Below are 25051 nucleotides of genomic sequence, written 5' to 3'. Positions count from 1 at the left end.
TCATGGAGTGCGGCTATTAAGATGTCACAGCCGTGATTCCGTGACACTCCATCAGAGGACACTGGTGGTACCTCCCTCTTTTCTGTTTGGAAGAAAGAGACAGGAGGAGTTGTTCAAATACTGGCTGCAGATGGGGTGTGGAGAGACAGTATAAACACGGGCTAGAACAAGTTCAGAGAGACACACAGGACATGGTAACATCAGTAGAACCAGGCCTGTCAAAGCCAGTGACAGACAGCACATGGAAGATTTCTTGTGGAGCTCTAGATAATTCTGTTCCGGCTACAGTCTTTAGTTAAGAGTCCAGAAGGGCCTGTTAACTGTGACTTAACTTTAAGTTTGAATGAAAAGTACAAGTAGTTAACATGTTTCTTGGTAACACCTTTTGATAAAGGATGCATTTGTCTCTAGTTTTGTACTAAAAGTCTTTAGTTGGGACTCTCTTGACTTAAAACTCCTCTCTGGAGGTTGAATTTTGAGGCTTTTCCACCCTCCCCATCTCACGAGCCTGCTCCTAGCACACATACACACGCACATGTACACACATGTGCACAGCCCCGCCAATCCCGGGTGAGGGCTCACTCGACTGGGACGTGAGCTGCAGGCCTGCGCTCAGTATATCCCCACCAGACTGAAGCTGTGAGGCCCCAGTGGGACCAACGCAGGAGGTCTGAGCCAGTCGTACTCCCTACCTTCCAGGAAATCTCTCTTTTTAATCATGCCCATGGGTTGTTTTCTACTTGAGCTGTGAGGACTCAGTGAGAAGAAAATGGTAGAAGGAAGAAATGCTTGGGTATCAGAAACAGGGGTGTTGAGAAATGAAAATGAAGTATAGGGTCTCACTGACCCTTTCTCTTTCCCCTTTGCTGCCTTTTTGTAGTTCAAAATCCCACAGGTGTGAACATGGTAAAAATATATATCCTTGTTTTATCACACCATTAAATAACACCTCACTCTGAGACAGGTTGTTATGAAACCTGAAGGTGCAGAAAGTCAGGTGGAGGATGGGGGGACACACCTGCTCTATGAAGTCTCTGGGTTCATCCCCCGACACTTGGCATCCTGGTGAAGGACGAGGCCATCACTGCATGACCAGCTAGCTTCTCCTGGAGATGACGAAACCCATGCAAACATTTTGATTCCACGGAAACCACAGGAAGGCAGGCTGGTCTCTGAGCCTGGGAGAGAGAATGGAGAGCAGGGTTGGTTCGGCCCTACAACTGCCTTCCTGTGTTGTCACTTCACACACCCCGCCAAGGTTTTGTCTTTGGAAACACTGAAGAGAAAGTGTGTGCGGCTCTTGTAAAAGCTGTTTGACTAGGGTCGGTTGGCTTTGCTGCTGCCCAGAGGCAGGAGGAAGGATGAGGTGAGTGACCTCATTATTCGCTGGCTCTGCTGCAGTGCTGGATGGCTTCACAGGGTCTGTCCTGGGCTGGGAGGTCGGCAGAGACCCCCGAAATCCTGCACCCTGTGATTCACAGGAGTAAGTGCCCTTCTTCACGTCCCGCTGTCAAGGACCATGGACACGTTGTCATTACTGGAAAGGTTGAGACCATTCTGATTGGCTACAGTCACATTGCGTGTTTTAAATTTTAGTCGGTAGACAAACAAGACTTTGTTGTTTCTTTCAGGCAACACACTACATTTCTGAAGATGACAGCAGGCCCATTTAATAGGAGACCCAGGTGGCTTCTGATATCAGTTAACAGCATTGAAAAATTTTTGCAAAGGGGGAAAAAAAATCACAATTTTTTACTTTCAAGTAACTGAAAATATGATTACAAAGTACCCTTGCCTGTCCCTCTCCCTGCTACCTCTACATCAAAGGATAAAGTTACTTTTCTAGAAAAGGACATGAGCAAGGGCAAATTCACACATAGGATGCCTGTGAACATGCCAGCACCCAAATGTGCTGAGGAGTGAGGACGGAGGTGGAGGGACAGGCTGATGAGAAGGGCTTCCTCAGGGCAGGAGCTATAAATCGGCTTTAGAGGAGACAGGAGAGCACGGCCAGCTGAGCGAGCGATTTCCAAGGTGACAGGGATGGGAGGAAGCAAATGGATGCAGAAAAGTCTCTGGGATATAAGAGAATTGTACTTTTTCGTTTGTCCAAAAGCAAGTGATGGGGCTTCCCTGGTGGCGCAGTGGTTGAGAGTCCGCCTGCTGATGCAGGGGACGCGGGTTCGTGCCCCAGTCCGGGAGGATCCCACATGCCGCGGAGCGGCTGGGCCCGTGAGCCATGGCCGCTGAGCCTGCGCGTCCGGAGCCTGTGCTCCGCCACGGGAGAGGCCACAACAGTGAGAGGCCCACGTACCGCCAAAAAACAAAAACAAAAGCAAGTGATGTAAATCCAGCGGGAAATGCAGATTTATGACATTTGGGACAATCGTTCAGAAGAAAGTTTATTTTCCTAGTTTAGTTTGTTGTTGTCGTTCTGACTCTCAAAACATGACTCTCACTTTGCAGCTAGTGCAGGTGTGGTCACTGAGTCCACACATATGGAGTCAGCCACCCCTCCATGCCAGGCCCGTTTCTCGGGGCTGCCCGGGGGGCCTTGAAAAACATCGGCAATGTCCCTGCTGCCGTTGAGCTCGCTCTCTTGCCTGGGAGACGGGCAGATGGCAAGTGGATAAACAGAGATCCAGTCTCTGAGAAGAAAAATAAAACGCTCATGTGATAAGTGATGGAGAGGGAGTAGCGGTTGATAGGGTAGTTGGGAAAGACCTCTCGGAGGTTGGGACATTTGGTCAGGGAACTGAATAAATGTCAAGAAGCCGCAGCCAGCCTTGCAGAGTGAAACGTGCATTCCAGGCACGGAGAACAGAAAGTGCGACAGCCCTGAGGAAATGAGATTGGTGCTCTAGGAACAGAAAGAAGGCCAGGGCGGCTGAGAAGGAGAGGGATTGGGCAGGACAGTGACAGGAGAGGAGGTGGGAGGTATGGACCAGATCAGAGGGGCCTTGGAACTCAAGCAAGGAATTTGACTTTATTGTTACAGGTAATAGGAAAGCAAGGCAGTGATTTGATTTAGGTAGAGTAGGATTATAATTCAGTATATGAATTAGACGCTAGCAGGCAATCCCAGAAGCTCTCAGAGCACTGGGGACGTGGGTGAATGGATGACTAACCAGGGATCAGAGGTGTCCTTGGGGTCTATAAAGTGGACAGATCCACACAGGATTTTTTTTGGACCTTATAAGAGACTCTAGTACCTTACACAGATACATTTTCACAAGTATACGTACTGTACCAGGAGCATCTGAATGACATATGCATACTCCATTTCCTAAGCGTGTGTGTGGTCATGAATGATATCCAAATTTAAAAGACAATGAATTCTACAGACTGCATCTAGCATTCGCAGTGGCTCTTCTAAGATTCCATGTCTGGCGAGCATGCTGCAAACACAATCTGAAAAGGAGAGGAGGAAATCTCAGCTCTGGTTCCAAACCAGCCGCCATCCTCAGGAAGCCCCCAGGACCCTCGGGAAGAACCAATCTGTCTGTTATCATCACTGTGACAGATCAGAATCATGGGTATCTTGTCATCATTTCATGGCCAAGATTTTGTCTCCAGACTCTAGCTCACTCCTTTCTGACAACACGTTGAAAGTGAAATACGCCTCCCCACCCCTCTTCTTTCCTTTTAAAATTTATGAATTTTGCAGTTTTGTTAAAATTAAAAGTTGCTTGAGATTTTCAGAATGAGATATCCCTTCACCCATCAGCATGTAGATGGCAAGATTTAAGGGGGTGGAAAAATATTAAATGTAGATCATCTTGGAACATACAGAATGAGATATAACATTTTTAGAGAAAGGAAGAGGATTTTAAAATTCAGGCAGCCCACCATACACCAATGAGGAGTGTGTCAGAATTATTCTTATTCATCAATTTTGACAGCTCCGGGGCCCCGGCAGAGAAGCCACCCCGTTCTCTGCTGTCTAATGGATGCTGGTTAAAAGGTTTCTGTGCAGAAAAGTGGTGTCCATCTCCGACATTGCCTGCCCTGTTCCGTCAGGTCAGGGTTGATGAGAGAGGCCCAGGGCATTTGTTCTGCTGCTCCTGTCCTGATAGCTGATGTCAGGACGGCACTGGATGCGATGCGTACTATTTGGCCACCTGCCATGAGTCTTGTATTTTAAAGGACTTGAAATAGAAACACACACACAATTCAAAATGCTAAGCTAGAAGACTCTTATTTTCTGTTTTAAATATTTCAACTTACAATTAAGGAAACAGATCCATGATGAACGGTTTATTTTCCAAGGTAGCAACAGGACAGGAAGTCACATTTCCTTCTACCAAATTCACCCAGAGCCACGTTTCTGTTTTATAGTCCCCCAACAGTCTAGGCTCGCTGACAGCTCTCCTAGGGCCCAGCCACGCGGTGTTAAAGCAGTTGTAGGGGATTCTGCCTTGACGTGGTCAGGGTAGAACACAACTTCCAAATACAATAGGGCCTTTACCCTATTTTTATTCATCTTTTTCCTTCAAACCACAGTGATTCCTAATCTATCAAATTATGCTAGCCAAAACCCTCATCTACACAAAACACAGCCAGAGGCAAGAAGTAAGCAAGAAAGGCACCTTTTAGGCAAAAATAGCTCTCTTCTGGTCCACACCAGAGATGGTGCATGCTGAGTCCTCTCAGGCCTTGGCTGGTGTCTCAGACTCCAGTTTAACAACCTTAACAAGCTGGTTTGAAGGGTTTTTCAGCACCCAGAAGCCTGGGAGCAGCAAAGAAGGAAATAGAAGAGATGCTCCTATGGGTCAGGGGCTGCAGGCCACACACTGATGGCACTGAGAAGGCACCCCAGACCACAAGGGAAACAACACCAATATCCACCAAAAGCAGATACACTATTCAAAAGGATGGTCTCCCAAACCTCCACAGGCCCTGGAACCAGCTCTGCCGACAGCTGGAGACACTGATCAATGCTTTGAGGCTATTCCTGATTTAAACATTTAAAAAGTACACACTGCTACATTTAAAATAGATAACCAACAAGGACTTAGTGTATAGCACAGGGAACTCTGCTCAATACTGAATACCCTGTAATAACCTAAATGGGAAAAGAATTTGAGAAAAAATGGAATTAATAAAAAAAAGGTTTCATTTTATTTATCATGCTTTGAAGAAACAGAAACGTGCAATATGTTTTAGCAAGACTGGTAAGACTACGATGCAACGTGGCAGCAACTGTTAAAATTGTTACACAAAACCCCTCAGGTGTGTAGGATCCCCAGCGGCTTCACGTGGTCCAAATATTCCCAATGCTTGATTCTCTTCTCTTCAGCCTCCGCTGAAATCCAACCCCAGCCAGCCAAGGAGATCACGTGCTGATCCCCGATTTTTACGCTAAGGAAACATTGATCATCTTGGAAAGCAGCTTTAATTACACCTCAGTGCAAATTACAGACGACCTGGGCGGTGAGCATGTTTGAGACGATGTTCATCCCAGTCCTGGGTCTATCCACAATACTCAGCAGACCCTGAGGCGGAGGTCAATTCTTTTACATTTTCTACCTAAACTGGACACTTAATGTACACACTGCTCTCAACCTCCTCCCCTTGAAGAGTAATTTGTTTGGTACTGGGATTTTTTGTGGGTTTTTTTTGCGGTACGCGGGCCTCTCACTGTTGTGGCCTCTCCCGTTGCGGAGCACAGGCTCCAGACGCGCAGGCTCAGCAGCCATGGCTCACGGGCCCTGCCGCTCCGCAGCATGTGGGATCTTCCCGGACCGGGGCACGAACCCGTGTCCCCTGCATCGGCAGGCGGACTCTCAACCACTGCGCCACCAGGGAAGCCCGGGATTATTTTTATTTTTATTTTTTTTAATGTGCTGGACCATGCTGGTTAGACGAAGACATTGTCACAGCTGTTCTGTTAAGTATGCATTTCTTGTATGCTCTTTACCCCACTCCTCCTTATAAATGAATATGTTTTTATGGTTTCTCCTCATAAAAAGCAAATTGGAAACCAAAGAATACTATTTTTAAAACAAAGAATCTTTACAAGAAAAGACTCTCAAAAAAAAGAAAAAAAGAAAAAAAAAGAAAAGACTCTCTTCTGAGGACTTTAAACTGAAACACACACACACCCCACCCCAACCTACCCACCCCCCACACACCAAAGTTACAAAACAGGAGAAAAATTCTCAGTACAACTTGGGGACACTGAAGTGTTCTTTTAAAGCTATTTACAAACAGGGCTGTTGTTCAAACCCTGGAGTCCGGGTCACAAAATCTAAGTATGTAGGAGACACTTCCACGTGCAAGAGACGGAGCCGAAGTCCTGGCCTGGCCACCCTGCTGGGTGGACTCATAGGAGGGCCGTGAGCACACCAGTAATTGTTCTAAGGCCAAAGACACAGCCTTCGGGAAGAACAAAAAGATGGCCAAGAGCTCTCCTCACCAGTGGCTGCCCACAAACAAAACCAGTGGCCCAGGGTGGTAATCCCTAAGGTATCAGAATCAGTTAGAAAAAAACTCTAATTAATTTGGATTTCCACACCCGACTCTTTCCCTATCTGGTCAATTGTAAACTGGTTTTTTCCAGTTGGACCGAACAACCCAGGAAAAGAAAAATTTTAAACAAGCAAAAAAAAAAAAAAAAAAAAATCGTCAACAAACTAGCATTTCTTAACCAAGTAGTTGTTTTGTTCCCTACCTCCCCGTGCCCAGTGTGGACTTACAAACAGGCACAGCCTCACGCAGACCATTCCACCAGTCCTGCCAGCAGCTGAGAGTTTAGCTAAAACGATCATCACAGTCAACTGGAATTCTGAAACCAACTAATGCTCGGTTTGGTGCTGTTTATTGGAAATGGATGAATTATTCCATGATCTAAGTGTTGACCCCTTTAGTGTGCCTTCCCAGACAGCTGCGTTCTTCGGAAAACTGCAAAAGAACATAGGAGAGTACAAGAACCCAGGATGGCTGAGAAAGATCTGCTGGCACAAAAGTCAAGGGGGAAAAAAGTGTTTTTGAGCAATACTGTGTAAGTTTAGCAATCTAAGTACTTATTCTCTCTGCAGAGAGTGTACATGACTAACACAGCCAATTGTGAATGAGTGAAGTGAGCACTGAAAAAAAGTATAAAATGAAAGACAATTTCAAATAGTTATAATGTTATGTTTCTGAAATTAAACTTCTGGTTAACGTGGTAGAAGAAGTAGGGATTTTATTTTACTCTTTTCTCGGAAAACTCTGTCTTCAATGAAACAAAGAAATGACCATGCCCCAAACAAAACATACTGCCCAAAACTCTAAAGCCTGGACTGAGGTGGGGGAGTCTAAGGACCATGTCTTTAGAGCTCAGGCAAAATGCCGATTTCCTCAATGTCAGATCTGAAGACAAAGCCAGCATACTTTGCAGGGCTTCAGGGAAGGTTGTGCAGGCAGGGCCAGGGAAGGTTGTGCAGGCAGGCCCTGCAAAAGGATGCCTGGCCCAGAGGCTGAGCAGAGGGAGCTGGAATGAAGCCCCTGCTCTGTTCTACAAGCAGAGCTAAATCCTTTCCCCAGATCACCTGAAGACAGCATCTGCTCCCCAAGCACTAGCCAGCAGGCATTACCCAAAGCCCTCTTGTAATTCACACATGACCCCACGTAGGCTGGTGACAGCCCTGGGTCTTCAGTTAGAGAAAGGAGACCCGGGAGCTGGACATGCTATGGATGAAGAGGAGAAAGTCCGAGCAGAACCCAGTCCGAACAGAACCCAGTCCACCCTCTAAAATGGCACAGAGTCAGCCTGTGCTTGAGGTATCTCCCTATATCTGCTAATTCATTTCTTTGGAAACACATCTCCCATTTATTTTTGACCTTCAAGAATGAGGGTGGCTCTCAGCAAAGTCCTTTAAATAAAAAATAACCCAGTTATAGTTGCTTCCCTCTCTCTAACTAAGCAAGCACGGATGAAAGGAACATAGGGGGAAACAAGTGAAGGACACACATCACAAGAAGACTCTCTTAAGGAAACAAATTTCAGCCACAAGATTTCTTTTAAAAAAAGAAAGAAGGGAAGAAAGAAAGAAAGAAAGAAAGAAAGAAAGAAAGAAAGAAAGGAAGAAAGAAAGAAAGAAAGAAAGGAAGAAAGAAAGAAAGGAAGGAAGGAAGGAAGGAAGGAAGGAAGGAGAAAGAAAGAAAGAAAGAAAGAAAGAAAGAAAGAAAGAAAGAAAGAAGGAAAGAAAGAAAAGGAAAGAAAGAAAGAAGGAAAGAAAGAAAGAGAAAGAAAGGAAGGAAGGAAGAAAGAGAGAGAGAGAGAAAGAAAGGAAGAAAGACAGAGAGAGAGAGAGAGAGAGAAAGAAAGAAAGAAAGAAAGAAAGAAAGAAAGCAAGAAAGAAAGGAAGAAAAGAAAAAGATTTTATGTGTTAATTTTACATGTCAATATGATTGGGCTAAGGGATGCCCGGATAGCTGGTTAAACATTATTTCTCAGTGTGTTTGTGAGAGTATGTCTAGAAGAGATTAGTATTTGAGTCTGTAGACTGGGTAAAGAAGACTGCCCTCACCAGTGTGAGTGGGCCTCACTGAATCCATTGAAGGCCCGAAAGAACAAAAAAGCAAAAGAAAGAGGAATTTGCTCTTTTTGCTTGAGCTGGGACAGCTGTCTTCTGCCTTCAGTGTTCCTGTTTCTCAGACCTTCAGACCTGGACTGAATTACACCACTGGCATTGCTGGTCCTCTAGCTTGCAGATGGCAAATAGTGGGACTCCTTGGCCTCCATAATCATGTGAGCAAATTCTATAATAAACCTCTTTTACTTACAGCTATAGCTAGCTAGCTATTTCTCTATCTATCTATCCATCTATCTACCTCCTGTTGTTTCTCTTTCTCTGGAGAAGCCTAACACAGGGGAAAAAAAAGAGACAAAAATTCAAAAACTAATTGGCAAACAACAGAAAACCATCAAAAGGAAACTATCAAATATGTACATTTGAAATCTTGATCAACCGTGTTAACTGGATATCTAAAGATGTTCATCAATATTCACTCGCACCAAAAATAGATGAGAGTTTTCCCACATCCATGCTAACTTTGGATATTTTCAATTTTTTAAACTCATGGTAGTCTGCTGGATGGAAAAATGGCTTCTCTTAATTTTAATTATCATTTTCCCAGTGGTTAGTGGAAGTCAAGCATGTTTACATTTGTTTACTGGTCATGTGTATTTGGCCACATCTAGAAGTATCCTCCTGTGCTGGGAAGAATCCTGAAAAGAAATATGAATGACATTCTCAGTTGGGAAAAAGCAGACTCAGTACTTTTGAGGTCAGACTCTGCTGGCATTCTAGCAGTGCAGAGTAAGCTCAGTCATTAGGGACAGACTTTTGAGAAAATCTAGAGGGTCAAATTATATTATGAGATTTTCTAAATTTGGGGTCAGCCAAAGGCACAGAAAAGAGAAGAAACAGAATCAGAGAAGTCAGGGAAATCTTATCCAGGGTCAGACAAAGCAGTGTTCTAAACAGTGCGTCTGAGATAAAAGAGTAATACTGAAAAGGCCTTCATCTACCAAAGCAGCCTTGCTAACACCCTCAACTTTGAAAGTAATGATTTGGGGACCAGGCTTTGAAGCTTTGAAGGTCCGTGGTTAAGCAACAAATAAGCACAAGATTTCTGAGTACCTACTATGCAGCAGACATTGTCCTAGGCATTGAATAAATCAGAAGGCACTGGAGGGGGCCCTTCAAGATGGCGGAGGAGTAAGACATGGAGATCACCTTTCTCCCCACAAACACATCAGAAATACATCTACACGTGGAACAACTCCTACAGAACACCTACTGAACGCTGGCAGAAGACCTCAGACCTCCCAAAAGGCAAGAACCTCCCCATGTACGTGAGTAGGGCAAAAGAAAAAAGAATAAACAGAGACAAAAGAATAGGGACAGGACCTGCACCTCTGGAAGGGAGCTGTGAAGGAGGAAAAGTTTCCACACACTAGGAAACCCCTTCACGGGCGGAGACGGGGGGGCGTGGGGGGTTGGGCGGGGGGGGGGAGCTTCGGAGCCACGGAGGAGAGCGCAGCAACAGGGGTGCGGAGGGCAAAGCGGAGAGATTCCCGCACAGAGGATCAGTGCCAACCAGCACTCACCAGCCCGAGAGGCTTGTCTGCTCACCCGCTGGGGCGGGTGAGGGCTGGGAGCTGAGGCTCTGGCTTCGGAGGTCAGATCCCAGGGAGAGGACTGGGGTTGGCTGCGTGAACACAGCCTGAAGGGGGCTAGTGCGCCACAGCTAGCCTAGAGGGAGTCTGGGAAAGTCTGGAACTGCCTAAGAGGCAAGAGACCATTGTTTCGGGGTGTGCGAGGAGAGGGGAATTCCTTCCCCGTGTGCCCACAGAAGGCAGAGCACTGCCTAAACGAGCTCCAGAGATGGGCACAAGCCACGGCTATCAGCTCGGACCCTAGAGATGGGCATGAAATGCTAAGGCTGCTGCCGCTGCCACCAAGAATACTGCGTGCAAGCACAGGTCACTATCCACACCTCCCCTCCCGGGAGCCCGTGCAGCCCACCACTGCCAGGGTCCCATGACCCAGGGACAACTTCCCTGGGAGAACACATGGTGCGCCTCAGGCTGTTGAAATGTCATGCCTGCCTCTGCCACCGCAGGCTCACCCTGCATTCCAATTATGACTACCGTACCCCTCCCTCCCCCAGGCCTGAGTGAGCCAGAGCCCCCAGTCAGCCGCTGCTTTAACCCCCTCCTGTCTTGGCAGGGAACAGACACCTGAGGGCGGCCTACATGCAGAGGTGGACCAAAACCAAAGCTAAACCCCAGGAGCTGTGCGAACAATGAAGGGAAAGGGATCTCTCCCAGCAGCCTCAGTAGCAGCGGATTAAATCCCCACAATCAACTTGATGTACCCTGCATCTGTGGAATACCTGAATAGACAATGAATCCAAATTTGGGACAATGAGTCTCAAAATTGAGGTGATGGACTTTGGGAGCAACTGTAGACTTGGGGTTTGCTGTCTGCGACTGAGTTGTTTCTTATTTTTATGTTTATCTTAGTTTAGTTCTTAGCACTAGTTATCATTGGTGGATTTGTCTATTGGTTGGGTTGTTCTTCTTTTTTTTTTAATTACTTTTTTATGTTAATAATTTTTTAACTTATTATATTTTTACTTTTATTTTTATTCTTTTTTCTTTCTTTTTTTCTCCCTTTTCTTCTGAGCCATGTGACTGATAGGGTCTTGGTGTTCCAGCCTGCTGTCAGGCCTGAGCCACTGAGGTGGGACAGCCGAGTTCAGGACATTGGACCACCAGAGACCTCCTGGCCCCATGTACTATCAATCGGCGAGAGCTCTCCCAGAGATCTCTGTCTCAATGCTAAGACCCAGCTCCACCTAATGGCCAGCAAGCTCCAGTACTGGATGCGCCATGCCAAACAACTAATAAGACAGGAACACAACCCTACCCATTAGCAGAGAGGCTGCCTAAAATCATACTAAGTTCACACACACCCCAAAACACACCACTGGATGCGGCCCTGCCCACCAGGAAGACAAGATCCAGCCCCACCCACCAGAACATAGGCACCAGTCCCCTCCACTAGGAAGCCTACACAAGCCACTGAACCAACCTCACCCATTGGAGGCAGACACCAAAAACAATGGGAACTACAAACCTGCAGCCTGTGAAAAAGGAGACCCCAAACACAGTAAGTTAAACAAAATGAGAAGACAGAGAAATAAGCAGCAGATGAAGGAGCAAGGTAAAAACACACCAGAAAAAACAAATGAAGAGTAAATAGGCAGTCTACGTGAAAAAGAATTCAGAGTACTGACAGTAAAGATGATCCAAAAGTTTAGAAATAGAATGGAGAAAAGAAAAGAAATGTTTAACAAGGACCTAGAAGAACTAAAGAGCAAACAAACAATGATGAACAACACAATAAATGAAATTAAAAATTCTCTAGGAGGAATAAATAGCAGAATAACTGAGGCAGAAGAACAGAGAAGTGACCTGGAAGATAAAAGAGTGCAAATAACTATCACAGAGCAGAATAAAGAAAAAAGAATGAAAAGAATTCAGGACAGTCTCAGAGACCTCTGGGACAACATTAAATGCACCAACGTTCGAATTATAGGGGTCCCAGAAGAAGAAGAGAAAAAGAAAGGGTCTGAGAAAATATTTGAAGAGATTATAGTTGAAAACTTCCCTAACATGGGAAAAGAAATAGTCAATCAAATCCAGGAAGCACAGAGAGTCCCATACAGGATAAATCCAAGGAGAAAATGCCAAGACATATATTAATCAAACTATCAAAAATTAAATACAAAGAAAAAATATTAAAAGCAGCAAGGGAAAAGCAACAAATAACATACAAAGGAATCCCCATAACGTTAACAGCTGATCTTTCAGCAGAAACTCTGCCAGCCAGAAGCGGGTGGCAGGACATAGTTAAAGTGATGAAAGGGAAAAACCTACAACCAAGATTACTCTACCCAGGAAGACTCTCATTCAGATTCGATGGAGAAATTAAAACCTTTACAGACAAGCAAAAGTTAAGAGAATTCAGCACCACCAAACCAGCTTTACAACAAATGCTAAAGGAACTTCTCTAGGCAGGAAATACAAGAGAAGAAAAAAACCTACAAACACAAAACAATTAATAAAATGGTAATAGGAATATACATATTGATAATTACCTTAAATGTAAATGGATTAAATGCTCCAACCAAAAGACATAGACTGGCTGAAAGTATACAAAAAACAAGACCCATATATATGCTGTCTACAAGAGACCCACTTCAGACCTAGGGACACATACAGACTGAAAATGAGGGATGGAAAAAGATATTCCATGCAAATGGAAATCAAAAGAAAGCTGGAGTAGCAATTCTCATATAAGACAAAATGGTCTGTAAAATAAAGACTATTACAAGAGACAAAGAAGGACACTACATAATGATCAAGGGATCAATCCAAGAAGAAGATATAACAATTGTAAATATGTATGCACCCAACATAGCACCTCAGTACATAAGGCAACTGCTAAGAGCCATAAAAGGGGAAATAGACAGTAACACAATAATAGTAGAGGACTTTAACACCCACTTTCACCAATGGACAGATCATCCAAAATGAAAATAAATAAGGAAACACAAGCTTTAAATGACAAATGAGACAAGGTGGACTTAATTAATATTTATAGGACATTCCATCCAAAAACAACAGAATACACTTACTTCCCAAGTCCTCATGGAACATTCTCCAGGATAGATCACATCTTGGGTCACAAATCAAGCCTTGGTAAATTTAAGAAAATTGGAATCATATCAAGTATCTTTTGGACCACAACGTTATAACTCTAGATATCAATTACAGAAAAAAAATGTAAAAAATACGAACACATGGAGGCTAAACAATATGCTACTAAATAACCAAGAGATAACTGAAGAAATCAAAGAGGAAATCAAAAAATGCCGGGCTTCCCTGGTGGCGCAGTACTTTAGAATCCACCTGCCAATGCAGGGGACATGGGTCTGAGCCCTGGTCTGGGAAGAACGCACATGCTGTGGAGCAACAAGCCAGTGAGCCACAACTACTGAGCCCACGAGCCACAACTACTGAAGCCCACGTGACTAGAGCCCGTGCTTCGCAACAAGAGAAGCCACCACAATGAGAAACCCATGCACAGCAACAGAGTAGCCCCTGCTCGTTGCAACTAGAGAAAACCTGCACGCAGCAATGAAGACCTAACACAGCCAAAAATAAATTAAAAAATAAATTTATATATATTAAAAAAATACCTAGAAACAAATGACAATGAAAATATGAAGACCTAAAACCTATGGGATGCAACAAAAGCAGTTCTTACAGAGAATTTTATAGCAACACAATCCTACTTCAAGAAACAAGAAAAATCTCAAATAAACAACATAACCTTACACCTAACGCAATTAGAGAAAGAAGGACCAAAAAAACCCTAGCAGAAGGAAAGAAATCATAAAGCTCAGATCAGAAATAAATGAAAAAGAAATGAAGGAAAAAATAGCAAAGATCAATAAAACAAAAATCTGGTTCTTTGAGAAAATAAACAAAATTGATAAACCATTAGCCAGACTCATCAAGAAGAAAAGGGAGAAGACTCAAATCAACAGAATCAGAAATTAAAAAGGAGAAGTAACAACTGACACTGCAGATATACAAAGGATCATGAGAGATTTACTACAAGCAACTCTGCCAATAAAATGGACAACCTGGAAGAAATGGACAAATTCTTAGAAAAGCACAACCTTCTGAGACTGAACCAGGAATAAATAGAAAATATAAACAGACCAATCACAAGCACTGAAATTGAGACTGTGATTAAAAATCTCCCAACAAACAAAAGCCCAGGACCAGGTGGCTTCACAGGCAAATTCTATCAAACATTTAGAGAGGAGCTAACACCTATCCTTCTCAAATTCTTCCAAAATATAGCAGAGGGAGGAACACTCCCAAACTCATTCTACGAGGTCACCACCACCCTGATACCAAAGCCAGACAAAGATGTCACAAAGAAGGCTTCCCTGGTGGCGCAGTGGTTGAGAGTCCGCCTGCCGATGCAGGGGACACAGGTTCGTGCCCCGGTCCAGGAAGATCCCACATGCCGCGGAGAGGCTGGGACCGTGAGCCATGGTCGCTGAGCCTGGGCGTCTGGAGACTGTGCTCCACAACGGGAGAGGCCACAACAGTGAGAGGCCCACGTACCGCAAAAAAAAAAGATGTCAGAAAGAAAGAAAACTACAGGCCAATATCACTGATGAACATAGATGCAAAATCCTCAACAAAATACTAGCAAACAGAATCCAACAGCACATTAAAAGGATCATACACCATAATGAAGTGGGGTTTATACCAGGAATGCAAGGATTCCTCAATACATGCAAATCAATCAATGTGATAAACCATATTAACAAACTGAAGGAGAAAAACCATATGATCATCTCAGTACCTGCAGAAAAAGCTTTGAACAAAATTCAACACCCATTTATGATAAAAACTCTCCAGAAATTAGACATAGAGGGAAACTACCTCAACATAATAAAGGCCATATATGACAAACTCACAGACAACATCATTCTCAATGGTGAAAAACTGAAACCTTTTCCTCTAAGATGAGGAACAAGACAAGGTTGTCCACTCTCACCACTATTATTTAACACAGTTTTGGAAGTTTTAGCCACGGCAATCAGAGAAGAAAAAGAAATAAAAGGAATCCAAATCAGAAAAGAAGAAGTAAAACTGTCACTGTTTGCAGATGACATGATGCTATACATAGAGAATCCTAAAGAGGCTACGAGAAAACTACTAGAGCTAATCAATGATTTTGGTAAAGTAGCAGATACAAAATTAATCCACAGAAATCTCTTGCATTCCTATACACTAACAACAAAAAATATGAAACAGAAATTAAGGAAACACACCCATTTACCATTGCAACAAAAAGAATAAAATACCTAGGAATAAACCTACCTAAGGAGACAAAAGACCTGGATGCAGAAAACTATAAGACACTGATGGAAGAAATTAAAGACGATACAAACAGATGGAGAAATATACCATGTTTTGCATTGGAAGAATCAACATTGTGAAAATGACTATACTACCCAAAGCAATCTACAGATTCAATGTAATCCCTATCAAACTACCACTGGCATTTTTCACAGAACTAGAACGAAAAATTTCACAATTTGTATGGAATCACAAAAGACCTCGAATAGCCAAAGCAATCCTGAGAAAGAAAAACAGAGCAGGAGGAATCAGGCTCCCTGACTTCAGACTATACTACAAAGCTACAGTAATCAAGACAGTATAGTACTGGCACAAAAACAGAAATATAGATCAATGGAACAGGATAGAAAGCCCAGAGATAAACCCACGCACATATGGTCACCTTATCTTTGATAAAGGAGGAAAGAATATACAATGGAGAAAAGGCAGCCTCTTTAATAAGTGGTGCTGGGAAAACTGGACAGCTACATGTAAAAGAATAAAATTAGAACACCGTATACAAAAATAAACTCAAAATGGATTAAAGACCTAAATGTAAGGCCAGACACTATAAAATTCTTAGAGGAAAACACAGGCACAACACTCTATGACATAAATCACAAAAGATCCTTTTTGACCCACTTCCTAGGGAAATGGAAATAAAAACAAAAATAAACAAGTGGGACCTAAGGAAACTTAAAAGCTTTTGCACAGCAAAGGAAAACATAAACAAGACGAAAAGACAACCCTCAGAATGCAAAAAATATTTGCAAACAAAGCAACAGACAAAGGATTAATCTGCAAAATATACAAGCAGCTCATTCAGCTCAATATCAAAAAAACAAACAACCCAATCCAAAAATGGGCAGAAGACCTAAATAGACATTTCTCCAAAGAAGATATACAGATTGCCAACAAACACATGGAAGGATGCTCAACATCACTAATTAGAGAAATGCAAATCAAAACCACAATGAGGTATCACCTCACACCAGTCAGAATGGCCATCATCAAAAAATCTACAAACAGTAAATGCTGGAGAGGGTGTGGAGAAAAGGGAACCCTCTTGCACTGTTGGTGGGAATGTAAATTGATACAGCCACTATGGAGAACAGTATGGAGGTTCCTTTAAAAAGTAAAAATAGAACTACCATATGACCCAGCAATCCCATTACTAGGCATATACCCTAAGAAAACCATAATTCAAGAAGAGACATATACCACAATGTTCACTGCAGCACTATTTACAATAGCCAGGACATGGAAGCAACCTAAGCATCCATCGACAGATGAGTGGATAAAGAAGATGTGGCACATATATACAATGGAATATTTCTCAGCCATAAAAAGGAAGGAAATTGAGTTATTTGCAGTGAGGTGGATGGACCTAGAGTCTGTCATACAGAGTGAAGTAAGTCAGAAAGAGAAAAACAAATACCGTATACTAACACATATATATGGAATCTAAAAAAAAAAAAAAAAAAAAAGGTTCTGATGAACCTAGGGGCAGGACAGGAATAAAGACTCAGACGTAGAGAATGGACTTGAGGACACGGGGAGGAGGAAGGGTAAGCTGGGACGAAGTGAGAGAGTGGCATGGACATATATACACTACCAAATGTAAAATAGATAGCTAGTGGGAAGCAGCTGCATAGCACTGGGAGATCAGCTTGGTGCTGTGTGACCACCTAGAGGGTTGGGAGGGAGAGGCAAGAGGGAGGGGATATGGGGATATACGTATACGTATAGGTGATTCACTTTGTTACACAGCAGAAACTAACACAACATTGTAAAGCAATTATACTCCAATAAAGATGTTAAAAAGAAAGAAAAAATGAAGGCAGCATAATTCAGCAAGGGCTCTGGGTCAGGCAGAGGCAAGAGAAAATCTGGCTAATGAATGACACAGTGAAAAAACTCTGGCTAATGAATGACACAGTGAAAAAAATGACAAAGTGAAAAATGACACAGTGAAATGCCCACTTCATGGAGGGGTATGATATTTAGATGAAACAAGGTACTTAAAGCACTTTTGCCTTGGACAAAGTAGATGCTCTATAGATATTAATTCCCTCCCCTTTTCCTCCAATTTGCTTTACCAGTTAATTTCCCATTATCAACCCTTGTTAACATAACAATGTTCATGCACTGGACGCACAACCAGGGACACTGGACATCTCCAGGCAATAGGGCAGGATGAGATGGTACCATGGGAGAAAGGGGTGAGGACGTGACAAGCCGAGCTGACTTCACAGTCTTACCACCAGGTTGGATAAATCAGGGTTTATTCTTTACCCGTTTACGAGCATATGCTCTGCTGGATTCTCTACAAACATTAGGCTAAAATTACAAAGCTCCTGAATTTACTTTAGGAAAAAAAGAGAAACACAGCAGGTGGCAATTTTATGCTTTTAAGGAGAAAAGACTCAGAAGAGTGTGCAAAGGGGCTTCAGGTCCTGCTTTTTTATGAGAAGGAAAAAGTGACACGTGTGTGTGGAGGGCAGGACTGATGGAGCCCTGTGTGACAGGGAGCGGGTGGGAGTGAGGCTGTAGCCATAGCCAGCCTCCGGGCTACAAATTCGAACTCTCCACTGAGGGATGTGATGTTTTCTTACTGCAAAAATCAAACCTGACACCATCTAAAATTTTTCTTTTATCATGAACACTTTATTTCCTCAAATGTTTCACTTTACAGTAACCATGCTTTAGAAAAGGTACCATGCTCAAGATTATTTAAGGAAAGAAACTCTTTGCCATCCCAGAAACTGAAATAGCCCCAAATGTGAGAATTTGCATCAGCTCTCGCTGCTATGCAAATCAAAGAGCGGCTTGTAGGGTGGCCTTGTTTATTTTAGTAAATGTGTGGGTAGAGGAGGGAAAGTGGCTGTTTAAAATGCATTTAAAACTTTTAGTTTCAAATTATTGAACTCTGCAAGAGGGAACTTAGATTTCCCAGGAACAAAATGAGACAAAGCTTACTCCAGAAATATGTCAGGCATAAATACACTTAAACAAAACTCTTTAAAGCCATATTGTTGGTTATTTGAATAGAGAGTTGAGAATTTTCCTACCCAATGGGTAACTTAAGTTCACTTCACCTGTGGACTCAGAATTTGTGGGCTCCCACACTGAGACTGCTGGCTCTTTACCACAGTTGTGTAAGGCTGTGATGTGCCAACTTCTGAGCTTGGCCGCTGCTTCTGAACTTCTGAACTTCTGATTTGAGGCTCTAGCCAACCATGATTTCCAGGATATGGATCTTACCTGGTGTTTGCCTCCTACCTCTACGACTTTCCTTACTCCATCTGTGCTACTGATGCTAGGACCCAAGTCTCTCTGCCATGGACTCCCATTGGCTGAATTATTAGCTGCTGATGCAATGTACCTCTGGGCTCCTGAATTGCTTCCTCAGTTTATCATCACATAATTCAATCATATTAACTATCAAGGACAATTTGATATTAACATTAGTATGGAAAAATAAATGTGCAAGTATAGCTAGGAGATCAATTAAAAAGAATAACTCTAAGGGAAACTGGCTCTACCAAACACTAAAGTCTGCTCTAAAGCCTTTATATCTAAAGCAGTTGGATACTGGCACATGATTAGGCAAACAGACCAGTGGGATAGAATAAAAAGTCCCTGAAGAGACCCACGTACATATGGAAATTTAGTGTGTGACAAAGGGCATCTCACATTGCTGGGGCAAAAATAGGGAAAACTGGGTAACTACCAGAAAAAGACAAAATCTATACCTATCTCACACCATACACAAGAATAAACTAAATGAATCAGGAATCTGAACATAGACATTTAAACTATGTAAGTATGGGAAGAAAATATGGGTATATTCCTCTTTAACCTTGGTACAGGGAAAGTCTTTCTAACCATGACTTCCAATACAGGAAAAAAATAAAATAGATTGACTTGTATGGCGAAAGTCAAAAGGCTGCTGACATGCTAGGAAAAATGTTTGTAACTTATACCAGAGACAAGGGGCTAATATCCTCGATATTTAAAGAATTCTGTAAGAAGGAGAAATGACCAAACTCAAGAGAAAAACAGAAAAAAAGACAGGAACAGAAAATTTATTTTAAAATGTATATATGTCATTTAAACATTTGAAAAGATATTCAAATAACTCATAATTAAAGAAATGCAAGTTAGAACTATACCGTTTCTCACCTATCAGATAAGCAAAAATTCAAAAAGCATGACAACACATCCTGTTGGCAGGGTTAGGGGAAAACAGGCACTCTCACGCATTGCTGATGGGAATACAAATTGGCACAGCCCTTTGGGAGGGGAACTTGGCAATGACTAACAAAACAATTCATTCACTTACCCCCCAACTGAGAGATCCCACTTCTAGGAATCTAACCTGAAGATACATCTCCAAAACTACAAAAATATATATCTGCAGATTATTTATTGCAACATTGTTTGAAAACAACCATGTTTTTTAAAATAATCATATTAAATAACCATGATTAAAAGAGTAGCTGAATAAACTACAGTATATGCAGACGATGGAGTACTATGCAGCTGTAAAAAAAGAATGATAAAGATTTCCATGAACTGGCATGGTGTATTTACTAGGACATATTAAGTGAAAAAAGCAAAGTATAAAAGAATATCAGTAGGATGCTATCCTTCGTGAAAGAAAAAAGGAAATAAGAAATTATACATGTATCTGCTTAATAGTGCAAAAGGAAACAGAGAAAGGCTAAAGTAGAAACTAATGAGATTGGTTACATACAAGGAGCAGGTGGGAATGGGTTGTAACGGATGGGGGAAATGAGAATAGGATAGAATGAACTGATGGGGGCAGGGGATTGACTCTTCTGAGCAGCCCTTTTTAAATAGTTCTGACTTTTGGCAATGATAGTAGTGATTCACTTACTCAAGGCATATAGATAGTCAAAATCAACAGGGATGGGAAAGGGAAACCAAATGAAATATGTATGAATCCAATCAGGAGGTAGAAATCATGCAGTTAATTCAAACAGGGAAATTTAATGTAAACTATAACATGGGAGTAACTGTAAAGGTGTAAGCAGTACTCTAAAAAATACTCTAACATAGAGAGAGAGAGTATAAGGAATGAACGAACTTGGAAGGGGCTCCTTCCTGAGGATGAGATTCAGACCTCATTGGATTCAGTGAATGCTAAAAATTAGTGGATTTTCTGGGCCAGAGCAGCTCCACAGTCACCAGATAAACAGGAAATAACCCTCTGTGGTACAGGCAAGCCAAAGCTTTCAGGAAGGAAATACAGCTGGCCAGCAAACCAAAAGCACTCCTCTGGGGTCCAAGTGGCCAAGACTAGCGGACTGGCACACAGAAGCAGTTGGGACACTGGAAACCCATTCATCAGCAGAGCAGCACGAGGCCCAGAGTGTGTGATGTCCATGCTGGGAGGGACACAGTGAGGTGGTCACTGGACCAGGGTCAAGGCAGTGAGCTCACCAAAGAACACTGTGGTCTGGACAAGCAGCACTGGGTTTTTCCACACACCGCTGGTAGCCATGTGACAGGAGTGAGAAGATAACAAAACAGCAGCACCCTGGAACCAGGAAGAGAAATCCCTTTCTCTACAATGTCCCTGTAGGGCCCTTCACTGGCAAATTATAACACTGTGCTTATTGCAAAAAAGAAACACTTAAAGGATCCAACTCCATTATTGCAGAGTAAGTAATGAAGGGTGAATTTGGAGATGAAGGGCAATAAATTGGTAACTGGTAGGGCAAACAAAGAAATAAACCTAACTGTAAAGTAACAAATGAATAACACAACCATACAGAAAGCAAAGGAGAAAAAGGAACAAACCTCAGTTACTTTGAAAAACAGTATTTTTACTATGTGCACTAAAACTAAAGATAAAATGAACCATGCACAAATGTACATACAGGGGTATGGGAAATTACTTTCTGTGAATTCTAGTATTAAGTAAATAAATTAAAATATTGTGGTTAATGAGAGCCTGTTTTATCATTGTCAGAGAATGGGGTTACAAATAAAGAGCATTCAGGATAAACCTTGTGGTATTCGAATGGAATTGGAGGTATCACTATGAAATAATGGTTTTTATTATATATATAGAAAGATAGATATTCAAATAGATATAAACATGTGTATATGCACATATGTTTCTAGCTCTCTCCTCTGAGAGAAACTAGAAGCAATGATACTCCAGCAGCAGTAAGTACACCTAATGCCTAGATCTTGGTTTCTGAATACCATGCTCCAACAGAATGAACCAGGGCTCCTTGGAGAAATGGCTCATGTCATGGCTAGGCAGTGAAAGTACAAGATGGGCCTGGGAAAACCTGTGATGCCAGAAAGTAAGTGCTTAAAACAAAATGATGGGAACATATCAAAAGGATCCAGGAGCCAACTCGAAGGGGTTTTTTTGGCCAAATTTGAACAAACAAAATAAATAATGATAGTAATAGACTGTAAACCACAGAACATAATAAGAGTCCATCAGTCCATTCTAATATAAATAAATAATTGAATAAACAGCGAAGAAGAAAAAGCTCTTCCTTACAATAAAATTCCAATTAATAGATGTAGAAGTAATGATGGAAAAAGAATGTCACCATTTTCAAACACTATAATAATCACTGTTTTAGACAAGAGTGATCAGTAAGTGAAAAATTAGTGGCAAAAGTATTATGAGAAACAGGATATTTACATAGTCTCAAAGTAGCTCCCCTGCAAAATACTTATTAATGGCAAAGAAAAAATAGTTTATAGTAGGGAAATCTAGCAGATACCTTAACCAAATGATCAAAGGTAGTATCACAAGCGACGTGACAAATCAACATCACATGCCACTTGGTACGATGCCCCAAGAAGGACACAACATAACTTCTATAGTAGTTAACCCACAATGCAAATTTATTCATGAAGAAACAGCAGACAAACACAAATCAAGGAACATTCTGCAGAAATAACTGGTGAGTCCTTTTTTAAAGGGTTAAGGGTGTGAAAGGCAAAGAAAGACTGAAGAGCTGTTCTAGACTAAAGGGACTGGAATGAAGCAAGCAAGCCCCCAGGGTGCAAAATCTGCAGAAGCACTCGCTCCCAGGGTCTTGCGAGCGTAGGGCTGGCCCTAAAGGAAATCAAGGAGACGAGACAACTAAATGCAATATGTCATCCTGGTTTAGGTCCTGGACAGTAGTGGGAGAACTGGTGAAATGTGAATAACTTCTGTAGATACTATAATAGAATGGTATTAATTTCCTGATTTTGATCATTGTACTCTATTATGTAAGATTAACTTTTTTTTTTTAAGATTAACTTTTGAGGAATGTGGATACACAGGGATTTTTGTACCGCTTGTACAACTTTTTTTAAGTTTAAAATTAACTTAAAAGGAAAAGTTTAAAATTTTTAAATTAAAGACAAACAAGTAAGGGTACCGGTTTCTGGTCAAGAATTTAGCATAATGTCACACACAGAGGCATTTATTAAGTAAAGAAACTATAATGCATGGTGCAAGGGTAGAGGCTTTGGAACCATCCAGATGTACGCTCAAGTCTGGCCTTGTTAGTTACTAACTGTGTGACACCAGGCTAGTTACCTAGTCTTCCTAAGCCTCACTGTCCTTGTTACACATTTACATACATGGGTCATCATAATAATACCTACTCCATATGATTATGATTATCTATAGTCTAATCTACATTATGATTATCTATATTCAATAGGCAATATTTGTAAGGAACTTAGTTCAGACTCAATCAATAGGAGTCCCAGTGGTTGTGACCGTGGTTGTTAGGATTAGCCATATTAATGACTAGGTTATGCCTTGTGAAGAATTATACACAGTATACTAAAGGGCCCCTTTAAGACCAGGTAGATACATTTTAGACTGAAAAATGGTTAAATAAAAGGTGATTATTTTTTATCAAAACATGATTCATAGACTTCTTTGGGAGCAGATAGATTTTGGTTTACTTTTAATTCTGTAAAACCAGATCTATGACATAAAGCAATTATTTGTGTATTGCCTTAAGCAGTTGGGGAAAGGGCCACCACAGGGTGACTTGGGCATGGGGAGAATCTGGCTCATTAATAAGTCTTAATGTTGACTCTTTCAAAGGGGTGAAGAGAAGCCAAACTCCCTAGTTGTCTTTTCTAAGCAGATGCTGAACGACTTAAATGTGATGACATAGATCAAATATTTGAGGTTAAGGATTGCTTGTAGGTTCATGCTTTCTCCTTTAATCCATTTTTTGAGATAACTCCAGCATAAATAATGGGCAAGCACAGAAGAAGGCTGAAAATGGCTAAACAGATTCTATTTGGTGCTATTTCAGTGCTAAGTCAAACACTAAAATGTCTGGTGTTTCTAGTGATACATTTATTTTATGAAAAAGATATGAGACCAAGAGACTTCTGTGGCAACTACTCCCTATATAAACAAAGGAAACCATCACAAACAAAATATGTCAATCTGCTGTCTTCCAAATATTTCCAATAATCCTTTAAGTTTAGGAACAAAGGCTACATTCCTGAATAAATTTTCTTATCTTTAAAATCGACTCCAAAGTTTTGGAAACCCTAGCTTTTGAATATTAACCCAAAATAGCTTCTATCCAGTCATTTGGAAATGCAACTCAAATTCATGCTAACCTTAACGAAGGCAGAGATATTGTCTGTGATCTTTCACTGACCCCTTTTTGATTCCTGAGAACTCTAACCATATTGGATACTCCAAATCATCTTCATCTTTGAATCCTCATCCAGCACTGCTGCCCTTCACTCAGTAGTGACCTCTACCTTATGTGGCTAAGATCTGGTCTGTTTAGAACAAGTGTCATCTAAATTGTTGTGCTGATAGCTCCACCCTCATCCAGCCCCTGCCTATCCTCCAGCCTCTGGACAAGTGGTGACTCCCTCCTTCTTCATGACTCACCCCTTCACTTGGATTCTCAATCTCATACCTAGAAGCTCCTCCCAGTGTATCATTTATTTTTCTGATTTTCTTTCAAAAATACATAGGCTTGGGCTTCCCTGATGGCGCAGTGGTTGAGAGTCCGCCTGCCGCTGCAGGGGACGCCGGCTCGTGCCCCGGTCCGGGAAGATCCCACATGCCCTGGAGCGGCTGGGCCCATGAGCCATGGCCGCTGAGCCTGCACGTCCGGAGCCTGTGCTCCGCAACGGGAGAGCCCCGCGTACCGAAAAAAAAAAAAAAAAAAAAAAAAACATAGGCTTCCCTTATACTTTGCTGGAATATCTTCTATTCAGATAGCTCTACACTTATGTTTCCCTGCCCAAGTCATTGATTTATCCTTTAAACCTGGTATCTGTCCTCACTTCTCGACTGAGACGAATCCAAGGACTTTTTACTAACTTCTGTTTTCTCTGTCTCTGCCATGCCTAACTTTGGTGAACACGCAGGGTCAATCCTAACTCTGAACCTTTGCCCCTCTTGTGGCCCCATCTGAAATCTTCCCTCCTCTTCATTTGTGTCATTCTCACCCATCCTTAAAGGTCCAGCTTCAACCCCTTTTCATCTGTGAAGTCTCACCAGAATCCCCCTTCTCTGAACTC

The 25051-nt window shown here is 42.1% G+C and overlaps 1 protein-coding gene across 4 annotated transcripts in view; it reads right to left on the bottom strand.

Moving 5' to 3' along the window:
- The window catches only part of ADAT2 (adenosine deaminase tRNA specific 2), an 88933-nt gene that overhangs the window by 20589 nt on the left and 43293 nt on the right, over nt 1-25051 (bottom strand). For 3 of the 4 annotated variants that reach the window (XR_009521908.1, XR_009521909.1, XR_009521906.1), the window contains exons 7-8: nt 3246-3411; nt 1019-1178 (exon numbers count right to left, since the gene is read on the bottom strand). The gene's annotated coding sequence lies outside the window, so the exon portion shown is untranslated. The remainder of the gene's footprint in view (nt 1-1018; nt 1179-3245; nt 3412-25051) is intronic. The other variant, XR_009521907.1, reaches the window with a different exon arrangement.

This window comes from Delphinus delphis, chromosome 14 (assembly GCF_949987515.2).
Source record: "Delphinus delphis chromosome 14, mDelDel1.2, whole genome shotgun sequence".
Lineage (NCBI taxonomy): Eukaryota > Metazoa > Chordata > Mammalia > Artiodactyla > Delphinidae > Delphinus > Delphinus delphis.
This window is presented reverse-complemented; position numbering and strand designations above follow the sequence as displayed.